Source organism: Symsagittifera roscoffensis, chromosome 10 (genome assembly GCF_963678635.1).
Source record: "Symsagittifera roscoffensis chromosome 10, txSymRosc1.1, whole genome shotgun sequence".
Classification (NCBI taxonomy): domain Eukaryota; kingdom Metazoa; phylum Xenacoelomorpha; order Acoela; family Convolutidae; genus Symsagittifera; species Symsagittifera roscoffensis.
The window spans coordinates 34,687,704-34,701,084 of record NC_087071.1 but is presented as its reverse complement, the minus strand read 5'-3'; positions in this window follow the sequence as shown (position 1 = coordinate 34,701,084).

The window sequence follows — 13,381 nt, the reverse complement described above, 5'->3', positions numbered from 1 at the left end:
CTTGCTTACTCAAAATAGTTGCTTGTTTTCTATCAAGATTCGTCTGTGGGTTGATTAACAATTTATATATTTCTTCAAAATTGTGTATGTTAGGGATATTACCTCGCACGTTACCATTGACTACATTCAGCAAGCATTCGCATATAACTGAAATCACATTTCGATTTGATGTTTTTCTAATAAAACTTCGAAGTTGAGAAGGATTCAATTGAACCATGTGCTGCAGAATAAATCGTTTTCTTGCGTTCATTTGTTATGGGTGTGACTGGCTCTACCTTACTTAATGGTAAGTAAAAAATTGATGGACCTGGTGGTATTATGTTTGAACAGTATTGAAAACAATCTGATGTTCGGGGATCTAAATCAATTAATAGATGTCCGTATGTGTCCTTTGTGGCAAGTTCATAACAGCTTCTCAAAAATTTTGTTAAAATCAGTTGCCTTCCAAGATGCTCTAGTTGCTGAATATCACGAGGTGATTTGAATAAAATGATATGCGATGTGTTTAAATCAATTGTTCGGGACCAACAATTTTGCTGGAATAAATTATGCTTGAAATATATAACATCTAAATCTTTGTGTCTCCCTGCTGTTGCGAGTTTAACAAACTCGTTATCATTGTATATTTCTTCACAGGAATCATCAAACACTAGAAGAACATTTTCAATGTTCCTTAGCCCATCAAAACCGTTGAATTTCACAAACTCAAGGTTAATAATGTGAGACTTCCCTTTTTCACTGTACATCGGTTGACTTTCTGTGTAAAAGAAGATTGCTCTTTTAAACCTTGGATAAAATGTTTTTCCTTTCAAAAGTTTGAATATTAACTCCGGATCCTGAAGTATTAACTCTGTTTTTCCGGATCCTGAAGGTCCAACAACTGCCATAAACACTCGCGTTGACGTAACAACAATTTTATTCATATCCGAGGATTTGGTAGTACGTAGCCAACTAAACCGGACAGGATTGAGAACTAAACTGATGTTTCCTCACAGCTTAGTTTCGTCAAAGAGAGTTTGTAGATACAGGAAGTCAAAAAAGTTAAAATTAAAATCATTTGAGACATGAAAACCACTTCAGATCTCGGTTAGGTTACATTATTACAAAATTTCCCAGGTTTTTGCTCAACCCTGTCATTATTTTCTTCATAAACAAAATTAGTAATGACAGTTGCTTCAGGTTCATCAACTGCTATTTCAGACATTTTGTTCAAAATGAAAAAAAAATGTGGTTAAAAAAATTAATTATTCTTCTGAACAGTAATAAATCTTATATCGAGTATAACTTCTACAGACATTACTATCACTATCATCTTCATCATCATACATTTGCAAAACATAGTTAGCAGGAACATTTTCAGTTTTTGCATGAAACATAATTTTTTTCACAGAGTGCTCTTTCACTTTCTGTTGAATTTCTTTGGGTAGTTCACTGCTGGTTAGATCCAATTGAACTCCGGGTTGACGATGTTTGGGTACTAAGACTAGCTTGGGAAGGCAGACTCCTCGCTTGCTGGCTAACATTTTCAATATATTTGAATCGCTGGAAATAGATGAACTGATCAATTACGGGAAAAAATCTTCGCAGAGTAGTCAATTCTTCTTCAGATAGAACAACTTGCTCTTTTCGTTGCACAATTTGGCCTCTGAAGTCAACGCGCTCTATTCGGGTCAATGAATTTTTAATATCACTCTCTGGGGTCATCCAAGAACAAAGAACTGAATTTGGAGATAGATATGTCTCCACTTTGGCTAATCTCTCCGTGTTGATCATCGCCATTATTTTTCAACCAATCAAAAAAGGCTTTGGATTTTTTTAGAGCACAATAGTTTTTGGAGTTTTGCTATGAGGTATATGTTTGCAGCAGTTCGAAAATTTGTTCTAATGTAAGTTTTCAACTCTTGGACAACCCAAATCATCAAGATTCTCTACTCTGCGGTCTAAATATTGGGCTAGGAAGTCTGCCTTTTCCTTTCCCTTAGCGTAGAATGTAACTCCGGGATTCCTCAATACAACACTTCGGATAATTTGGTTGAGATTTAAATATAAGTAATCACCACTATCCCAATGAAGTCCATGCAAGTAATTCGTTAGCCAGCTGTACGCTTTTTGCTCGAGTTTTGGAAGGGAATTAAAACTGACTGGTGGTAGAAAAATTAGGGAGTCGCTGTAGTCAGCGGTTGTGGTTGCTAATTTTTTTTTTAAAAGTGTTTTTCTTGTATCGAAATCCTTCCAAATCCAACACTACTGATCGTTCACTCAGCATTCTAACAAATGATAGAGTTTTGGCTTCCTCAATTTGATATATGAACAAAACGTGATACCACTCAAGTGACCAATCAGGTTGTTGTTACATTTCCACGGTAAAACATAGCAGTATGTGGGACCAGTATCGTAAACTTCACGAACAAAACCGGCGGCATCATGTAAAACAGCATGCATTCGTAAAATTTTTGAATCACTTAAATATTTGTCTAACGAAGAATTTTCTATCCCGATCAGTCCACCATAAGGTCTCAGCTTGATAGAAATATCGTAGTTTATATCATTAGTAGTCGAGAAGAAGAATAAGGAACATGCAGCTAAAATAATTCCGACGGTTGGTGTTTTCTGGATACGTTTTTTTCAAAGTAATAAATATCTCATGGATAATTTCCAAGTCCGTTGAAGTTACAGTTCGTTTTTCCAATTTCATTTTTAAATTTTGCTAACACTTCTCCGACCTGCTTAATTTCAAGCCAATGAAAATGAAAGTAACTTTCCAGATACCACTTACTTAGACCTATATCTCGATGGTATATATTTAGATAAACTACCGGAAGTTTTTGATACTTTGAAAGTTTATTAAAACAAAGTCGTATTTTTCGCTCCAGCCCTTTCTCAATCATCATTGAGTTGAAATCAAATGAATAATCAAAAATATTTTTATAGGTAGCAAAGGTCAAATCAGTTGTTTTTCCATATTTCTGTTTTGCTTAAATACACCACGTTATTTAAAAAAGCTCATCCAGATAAAACTGGTCTTTACAACTTTCTGCATATTCTCTATTTGCAATTTCTTTGGCTCTCGACACAAAAACTATATGACGATTGTGAATGTATTCGTTTTTCATTTCACACCCAGTTGAAAAAAACAGTGAAAGATAAATGCTCCGAATCAATGTCACTTGTATGCCAACTTCCCATTAAGTTCATTTTTCACAATTCATTATTCCACAATTTTACCATTATTTATTATTACGTTATTGTCTAGACGTAACAGCGACGACTGCAACCGGATTGCAACCTTGGTGAGTAATTATGGTTTACATTCGTTTCAGTGTTAATACATTTAAATTATGGAAATACTCTACAGCATTCAATAGACCGTTAAAACTATGCTGGCCAAAGCTATACTTGCTTTGTTTTATTACCCACTCCAAAAGTATGGCAGCATTCCAAGTCGAACGTACCAAAGGGCGAAAGAATGCTAATTTATGCTTTTTTCTAAACATAAATTGGGTGAAAAATTTTTTAAGAATCCTACTTTGATTATCCGCCAGGGATCTAGAAACTTGCTACAAGAGTATATGACTCTTGGTAAAATCCTCAGGGGGGGGGGGGGCACCCAAAAATTTGGATCCTCAAGTGAGGATCTTGTAATCCACCAGCAAAATGCCGGCTGACTACAAGATAGTTTTGGACCCCTTAGGTGTCGGATCTTAGGCGCCCACGTCTTATTTTAGGTGATTTTGCCCCCCCCCCCCCCTAAGGATCCCTGGCGGCCCCTCGTACTACTGTGTTAATCGAGTTGAAATGATAATTTAATGTAAAGTTATGCTGGAAAACTATTCAAATCGAATGTCCCACGTTTCGCCCCACACACATTTCGCCCCCTCTTAAATCTAGTGGCACATTTGGCCCCTTACACATTTCGCGTCTAATAACCTCACATATTTTGGCCTCGCACGTTTCGCCCGTAACTTATTACACAGTTAATTACCGCCGCTTTCTTAAAGTACATTTTAGGGGCGAAATGTGCCAGTAACTTATAAGAGGCGAAATGTGTGAGGGGCGAAAAGTGCCACTAGATTTAAGAGGGACGAAACGTGTGAGGGGCGAAATGTGTGAGGGGCGAAATGTGCGAGGGACATTCAAATCAGGCTAAAATAAATCAAGGAAACTGCTTTGTTTTATTGGCATGAACAGTTTGACTTAACTAGCTCAGTTTGCAGTAAACTGCATTTGTAGAATATTTTTTTTTGTCAAAAACACGTTTTCAATAAAATTTTTATCTGGATGAGCTCCTATAGAAGGTTAGGATTTTCAGTAAAATAAAAAGTTTGAGCTTGATTGTTAACTTTGCTAATTTTTTTAAAGTAAAATACGTATTTTCCTGTATTTTAAGTATCGCCTAATTTATGATTGTTACAGTAAATTGAAAATGCAATAATTAAAGATCAAATAACGCTAACTTCAATTATCGCGCTATCTAGAAAAAAGTGACAAAAGTGACTGTCTCAATTCTTAGAAAAAAATTTAGATTTTTGGTTGGGTTTTTTGCATTCCGCCACTCCAATAAAATTGACAGTTAAATAGTGGTGTTTGGTGTGTCTAACAGGAAATCAATGGACAAATTTCCCTTACAAAAAATCCACCCCAAAATATAATAATACCCCAAACTGTAAAGACGATGCGCTCAGAGAGTCTCTAACCATACTTTGTGAATCACCAAGGTCTTTGAGAACACGTTCGAAATGTTTTGTTCGTTCACACAGCTCAGTTTTTTGATTTTCAAACAAATATTTCACCTCGTTTGTTTCTTTTTCAGGCAAATCTAAGGCTTCCAAAATTATGTCTTTGGTGATTTCAACTATGTTGTCGTTGTATGTGTCAATCATGGAATTGAAGCTCTCTTCAACTTCTTTGGAAGAACCCAGGAAACGAGCGGATTGTTTGTACGAAATATCAAGGTTTTCCAAAATTTCATGCAGGTTGCGTTTTGTCGAAACCAGTCTTTCCTGGTTTTCAATTAGGTCAACAATATCGTGTGTTCTGTGATCTATGAAAGCACAGGTGTTGCAGAACATCATTTGATCGCAAGTATAACACAGGAAGTATATCACTCTTTTTGGTCTGTCACGTTGTCTTGATCTCGAATATGTTTGGCAATACAATCCAGGCAGTAGTAGTTCCCGGAAACCGGACTGCTATAGAAATTAACATATTCAGTTTGCAAGAAATATTGCTGCAAGTTTCTATTCTGATTAACCCTACTTCAAAAATTTGAAGATTTCACACATTACGAGGCCAAACTGTGCTCTGGATATGCGCACAATTTTGTGTCTGTATGTTCCTGGATTCCAGAGACAAGTCTTTAAACATGTTAAAATTTTGTCGGAACGATCAAAGTAAATGAAAGAACAAAAGAAGAACAATGGGAGCGTCCTTGTTGCGGAATCCGCTTACACTGCACAAAATGCACAGTTTGGCCTCATAATGCATCTGAATTTTTTTTAGCTTTCTTAAGTGGCAACGACTTAAATACTCTGAATGTTTTTCTTAAATAAAGGCCATGATAACTGATAATAAGGGACATGATCAAGTACGTTTTTATTTATTTCAGAAAAAACAAATTGTGTCAAAAAAATTTTGGCTCAATTTTCAGATAGTGCCAGCTCCGATTAAGAAGACTGAAACACCGTTTTACCTCTTTAAGGGTTTTGCATCCCAATTGCCCTTATGAAAATGATAATATGTAAATACCTTGACTTTACATGACTTGAAGTTTCTCGTTTTAAACCACAAGTGTTGCAAACGAACTTGGTGTCGTATCCAGATAAGTCGAGCGAATGGTTAGAACAAACAATTTTCGGAGCAAAAAAATCATCTGTAAAATTTTCCTCGTCAGATTCACTGTTTTCCATTTCGTCGGAAGTTGCCATTGCTAAAAAAAATCAAAAAAATTATCAAAAAAATTCAAGAAAACAAATACAGACGAGTTCTAGTCCTGATTGTAAAAGCCGTCGGCTTAATAACTAATCAGCCCAGTTAAGATTAGTTATTATTTTTGCTTTTTTTCAGTTTGATCTAAGAAAGGATCAAAATTCTTTTTATAAAAATCCCGAAATTCTATCTTTTGTGGCTGCTATTCTAATTGAAGATGATATTGATGACTCACGTGTTCGATTAGATTTATACATGAATTCAGATTTGTATAGCATGTAATAAAGGTTTTTTTAAATTTTTTAGTTTGAAAAAAATTTTTTTACTCATTTTCAAAGTTGTCCCAATTACTTTATTAATTTGCGAAGTTTTGATTTTTTGTAGGTCCAAAAAAACTATGCCAAGGCCCCTTCAGGAATTTGACTACCTGGCGACCCAAAAAAAATTACTATTTCTTTCCATTCACCTTGGAGATTGATCTCTTCGTTTGAAAGATTTTTAAAGTTGGCCAATGAGTTTTCACTGAAAATGTTCATAGACGCCGATGACACCAAAGTAACCGTAAAGGAATCGTTGATAGCGTCATCAAAATTTTCTAGTCATGGCTGATTTTCTTGTTTTTGTTCTTGTGCCTCCTCCTCCTCCTCCTCCTCCTCCTCGTTTTCTTCCTGCTCTACGTTTTCTACTACTCTTATTAGTTCAGGCTCATAGAATTTTCCCTCAATTGGCTCCTTGTTTGCGTCGATAAGGTTATAAGTTGGAGGATTTCTTGTTGGTACGTCAAATATTTCAAAAATTTCGTCTGTGAAAGATTGTTTGTATCCCTTCCGAAAAGGAATATCAGTTTTTGCTAATCTGACAAAATCGCCAACATAGAGTTTTGGTTGGCGATTTAATTTTTGAGATTGTTCTACTCGTAATGAAATTAGATGTGGAACATCCCTTTTAGTCACTTTATTTAGTGCCTTTTTTATGACACGATTCGTTCGTGAGTTAATTGTGTGAACAAATTCTTGAAGCTTGTCTATGTAAGAGTAAGTCCATTTGTGCTCCAAATATTTGTAAATCAAACTCTTCAAAGATCGAATATTTCTCTCGGCAAATGCAAATTTTTTTTCGCTCTCGGTTGTGTAAGTCAAAATACCCTTTTTATCACATAGTGACTGAAATGATCCTTTCAATTCTGTGCCCTTGTCTACCCAGAGTTTTTTCGGTTGTTTAATCTTAATCATTTTGTTGCAGTAGCATATTTTGATTTCAATGGCTGCACACGTAGATATCGAGACATACAATCCACAGCAACCAGGAGATATTTAAAATCTCTGTTGTATTTTGTAAGTTTATCAACTTATGCTAAATCAACTGACCATAATTCGTCTATGTCATAGACTATTACTTTTAACCGAGGTATTTTTCGACGAACTGCTCGATATTTTGTGTATGCGGGCTCTGAGTGTAAAAAATGTCTAACTTTCCGTCGTGGTAGTTTGGTTTCGTCTTTCAAGTTCTTCACACTTCCGCTGCCCCTTTAGATGTGTACTTATTTTTAAATATTTTCTCTTCAGCTGGTGTAGGTTTGCCATCTCTTCGTTTTTGTCTCCGTCGTTTCTGTCGCTGAAGTATCCGAATCGTAATAGGGCGTTCCGTACGAATCAGAGTCTTCTTGGTAGTCTTCTTTTTTACCTTTTTGCTGTAAGCTTGTACTTTTGTTGCCTCTGCGTTTTTTGACTGTTTTTGAGCTTGAGGATGGGCTGTTGGTACTGTCAACACTTGTTGGTTGTTTGGTGGGACTTTTGATTTTTGCTGTAGTAGCAAGAGCTGACTTGATCGCGTGTTTGGCATATGTATTCATAACCGACTGTTCGTTAAGGTTAAGAGCCAAAAGAATCATTATGAAAGCAGGATTTGTAACTTTTTGTTCTGTTGTTGTATATCATACAGAAAAACTAATGCTTTGATTCCAGTGGGGACCTTGTCCAGATAAACCATTTCGTCATTTTTGTTTATTTTGACCCGAGTCGATGATTTAATAATTTCCAGAACATTTTTAGCTCGTGTAAGTTTTTTTACGTCCATGATTTCTAACTGTCCTAATATACGTTTTTCAACAGCATCCATAGCATCAGTGGACTCATCACTACCAACATTCGTTCCATCTCCTTCATATTCGGTCATAAGCGTTGTTGTTGTTGTTGTTGTTGTTGTTGTTGTTGTTGTTGTTGTTGTTGTTGTTGTTGTTGTTGTTGTTGTTGTTGTTGTTGTTGTTGTTGTTGTTGTTGGCTGTCTGTGGTCCTCAGGTGCAACAGTAACTGGTATTGGTATTGTGTCAGTTGATGCATCACTTTGTTTCGGAGGTAATTGCGGTCTCATTCGATTCAAGTATGATAATTGAGGCTTTCTATAATCAATTGAATTGTCAAGCAGTACATGTGCTGCATGTGGTTGCTCTCCAACATAGACTTGCTTTGGAATTAAAACAAACTCTTCGGCTGCCACCATTGTTTATCTTCTAAGGTAATTGAAGCAAAAGTAGAGAATATGTCGGACTATATTAAACCCTTGCTTACTCAAAATAGTTGCTTGTTTTCTATCAAGGTTCGTCTGTGGGTTGATTAACAATTTATATATTTCTTCAAAATTGTGTATGTTAGGGATATTACCTCGCACGTTACCATTGACTACATTCAGCAAGCATTCGCATATAACTGAAATCACATTTCGATTTGATGTTTTTCTAATAAAACTTCGAAGTTGAGAAGGATTCAATTGAACCATGTGCTGCAGAATAAATCGTTTTTTTGCGTTCATTTGTTATGGGTGTGACTGGCTCTACCTTACTTAATGGTAAGTAAAAAATTGATGGACCTGGTGGTATTATGTTTGAACAGTATTGAAAACAATCTGATGTTCGGGGATCTAAATCAATTAATAGATGTCCGTATGTGTCCTTTGTGGCAAGTTCATAACAGCTTCTCAAAAATTTTGTTAAAATCAGTTGCCTTCCAAGATGCTCTAGTTGCTGAATATCACGAGGTGATTTGAATAAAATGATATGCGATGTGTTTAAATCAATTGTTCGGGACCAACAATTTTGCTGGAATAAATTATGCTTGAAATATATAACATCTAAATCTTTGTGTCTCCCTGCTGTTGCGAGTTTAACAAACTCGTTATCATTGTATATTTCTTCACAGGAATCATCAAACACTAGAAGAACATTTTCAATGTTCCTTAGCCCATCAAAACCGTTGAATTTCACAAACTCAAGGTTAATAATGTGAGACTTCCCTTTTTCACTGTACATCGGTTGACTTTCTGTGTAAAAGAAGATTGCTCTTTTAAACCTTGGATAAAATGTTTTTCCTTTCAAAAGTTTGAATATTAACTCCGGATCCTGAAGTATTAACTCTGTTTTTCCGGATCCTGAAAGTCCAACAACTGCCATAAACACTCGCGTTGACGTAACAACAATTTTATTCATATCCGAGGATTTGGTAGTACGTAGCCAACTAAACCGGACAGGATTGAGAACTAAACTGATGTTTCCTCACAGCTTAGTTTCGTCAAAGAGAGTTTGTAGATACAGGAAGTCAAAAAAGTTAAAATTAAAATCATTTGAGACATGAAAACCACTTCAGATCTCGGTTAGGTTACATTATTACAAAATTTCCCAGGTTTTTGCTCAACACTGTCATTATTTTCTTCATAAACAAAATTAGTAATGACAGTTGCTTCAGGTTCATCAACTGCTATCTCAGACATTTTGTTCAAAATGAAAAAAAAAATGTGGTTAAAAAAATTAATTATTCTTCTGAACAGTAATAAATCTTATATCGAGTATAACTTGTACAGACATTACTATCACTATCATCTTCATCATCATACATTTGCAAAACATAGTTAGCAGGAACATTTTCAGTTTTTGCATGAAACATAATTTTTTTCACAGAGTGCTCTTTCACTTTCTGTTGAATTTCTTTGGGTAGTTCACTGCTGGTTAGATCCAATTGAACTCCGGGTTGACGATGTTTGGGTACTAAGACTAGCTTGGGAAGGCAGACTCCTCGCTTGCTGGCTAACATTTTCAATATATTTGAATCGCTGGAAATAGATGAACTGATCAATTACGGGAAAAAATCTTCGCAGAGTAGTCAATTCTTCTTCAGATAGAACAACTTGCTCTTTTCGTTGCACAATTTGGCCTCTGCAGTCAACGCGCTCTATTCGGGTCAATGAATTTTTAATATCACTCTCTGGGGTCATCCAAGAACAAAGAACTGAATTTGGAGATAGATATGTCTCCACTTTGGCTAATCTCTCCGTGTTGATCATCGCCATTATTTTTCAACCAATCAAAAAAGGCTTTGGATTTTTTTAGAGCACAATAGTTTTTGGAGTTTTGCTATGAGGTATATGTTTGCAGCAGTTCGAAAATTTGTTCTAATGTAAGTTTTCAACTCTTGGACAACCCAAATCATCAAGATTCTCTACTCTGCGGTCTAAATATTGGGCTAGGAAGTCTGCCTTTTCCTTTCCCTTAGCGTAGAATGTAACTCCGGGATTCCTCAATACAACACTTCGGATAATTTGGTTGAGATTTAAATATAAGTAATCACCACTATCCCAATGAAGTCCATGCAAGTAATTCGTTAGCCAGCTGTACGCTTTTTGCTCGAGTTTTGGAAGGGAATTAAAACTGACTAGTGGTAGAAAAAGTAGGGAGTCGCTGTAGTCAGCGGTTGTGGTTGCTAATTTTTTTTTTTAAAAGTGTTTTTCTTGTATCGAAATCCTTCCAAATCCAACACTACTGATCGTTCACTCAGCATTCTAACAAATGATAGAGTTTTGGCTTCCTCAATTTGATATATGAACAAAACGTGATACCGCTCAAGTGACCAATCAAGTTGTTGTTACATTTCCACGGTAAAACATAGCAGTATGTGGGACCAGTATCGTAAACTTCACGAACAAAACCGGCGGCATCATGTAAAACAGCATGCATTCGTAAAATTTTTGAATCACTTAAATATTTGTCTAACGAAGAATTTTCTATCCCGATCAGTCCACCATAAGGTCTCAGCTTGATAGAAATATCGTAGTTTATATCATTAGTAGTCGAGAAGAAGAATAAGGAACATGCAGCTAAAATAATTCCGACGGTTGGTGTTTTCTGGATACGTTTTTTTCAAAGTAATAAATATCTCATGGATAATTTCCAAGTCCGTTGAAGTTACAGTTCGTTTTTCCAATTTCATTTTTAAATTTTGCTAACACTTCTCCGACCTGCTTAATTTCAAGCCAATGAAAATGAAAGTAACTTTCCAGATACCACTTACTTAGACCTATATCTCGATGGTATATATTTAGATAAACTACCGGAAGTTTTTGATACTTTGAAAGTTTATTAAAACAAAGTCGTATTTTTCGCTCCAGCCCTTTCTCAATCATCATTGAGTTGAAATCAAATGAATAATCAAAAATATTTTTATAGGTAGCAAAGGTCAAATCAGTTGTTTTTCCATATTTCTGTTTTGCTTAAATACACCACGTTATTTAAAAAAGCTCATCCAGATAAAACTGGTCTTTACAACTTTCTGCATATTCTCTATTTGCAATTTCTTTGGCTCTCGACACAAAAACTATATGACGATTGTGAATGTATTCGTTTTTCATTTCACACCCAGTTGAAAAAAACAGTGAAAGATAAATGCTCCGAATCAATGTCACTTGTATGCCAACTTCCCATTAAGTTCATTTTTCACAATTCATTATTCCACAATTTTACCATTATTTATTATTACGTTATTGTCTAGACGTAACAGCGACGACTGCAACCGGATTGCAACCTTGGTGAGTAATTATGGTTTACATTCGTTTCAGTGTTAATACATTTAAATTATGGAAATACTCTACAGCATTCAATAGACCGTTAAAACTATGCTGGCCAAAGCTATACTTGCTTTGTTTTATTACCCACTCCAAAAGTATGGCAGCATTCCAAGTCGAACGTACCAAAGGGCGAAAGAATGCTAATTTATGCTTTTTTCTAAACATAAATTGGGTGAAAAATTTTTTAAGAATCCTACTTTGATTATCCGCCAGGGATCTAGAAATTTGCTACAAGAGTATATGACTCTTGGTAAAATCCTCAGGGGGAGGCCACCCAAAATTTTGGATCCTCAAGTGAGGATCTTGTAATCCACCAGCAAAATGCCGGCTGACTACAAGATAGTTTTGGACCCCTTAGGTGTCGGATCTTAGGCGCCCACGTCTTATTTTAGGTGATTTTGCCCCCCCCTAAGGATCCCTGGCGGCCCCTCGTACTACTGTGTTAATCGAGTTGAAATGATAATTTAATGTAAAGTTATGCTGGAAAACTATTCAAATCGAATGTCCCACGTTTCGCCCCACACACATTTCGCCCCCTCTTAAATCTAGTGGCACATTTGGCCCCTTACACATTTCGCGTCTAATAACCTCACATATTTTGGCCTCGCACGTTTCGCCCGTAACTTATTACACAGTTAATTACCGCCGCTTTCTTAAAGTACATTTTAGGGGCGAAATGTGCCAGTAACTTATAAGAGGCGAAATGTGTGAGGGGCGAAAAGTGCCACTAGATTTAAGAGGGACGAAACGTGTGAGGGGCGAAATGTGTGAGGGGCGAAATGTGCGAGGGACATTCAAATCAGGCTAAAATAAATCAAGGAAACTGCTTTGTTTTATTGGCATGAACAGTTTGACTTAACTAGCTCAGTTTGCAGTAAACTGCATTTGTAGAATATTTTTTTTTGTCAAAAACACGTTTTCAATAAAATTTTTATCTGGATGAGCTCCTATAGAAGGTTAGGATTTTCAGTAAAATAAAAAGTTTGAGCTTGATTGTTAACTTTGCTAATTTTTTAAAAGTAAAATACGTATTTTCCTGTATTTTAAGTATCGCCTAATTTATGATTGTTACAGTAAATTGAAAATGCAATAATTGAAGATCAAATAACGCTAACTTCAATTATCGCGCTATCTAGAAAAAAGTGACAAAAGTGACTGTCTCAATTCTTAGAAAAAAATTTAGATTTTTGGTTGGGTTTTTTGCATTCCGCCACCCCAATAAAATTGACAGTTAAATAGTGGTGTTTGGTGTGTCTAACAGGAAATCAATGGACAAATTTCCCTTACAAAAAATCTACCCCAAAATATAATAATTTTTTTAAAAACAAAGAACCAGAAACTGAACACAAATTGAAATTTAAAAGATTTTGAGCTTTGCTTAAAAATGTTACACACCATATATTTCCTCGCATGACTTTCATTAACTCTAAATATTGATTCTCTTGTATAAGCAGGGTTCTTCAGCAGGGGCGGATTTAGGGGGGGCGGGGAGGGGGGGCGGACGCCTCCTTCTCAGGGATTCGACCCCCTGCCGACCCAAAGGGTCCCCCCTTTGATACTTTTTCAG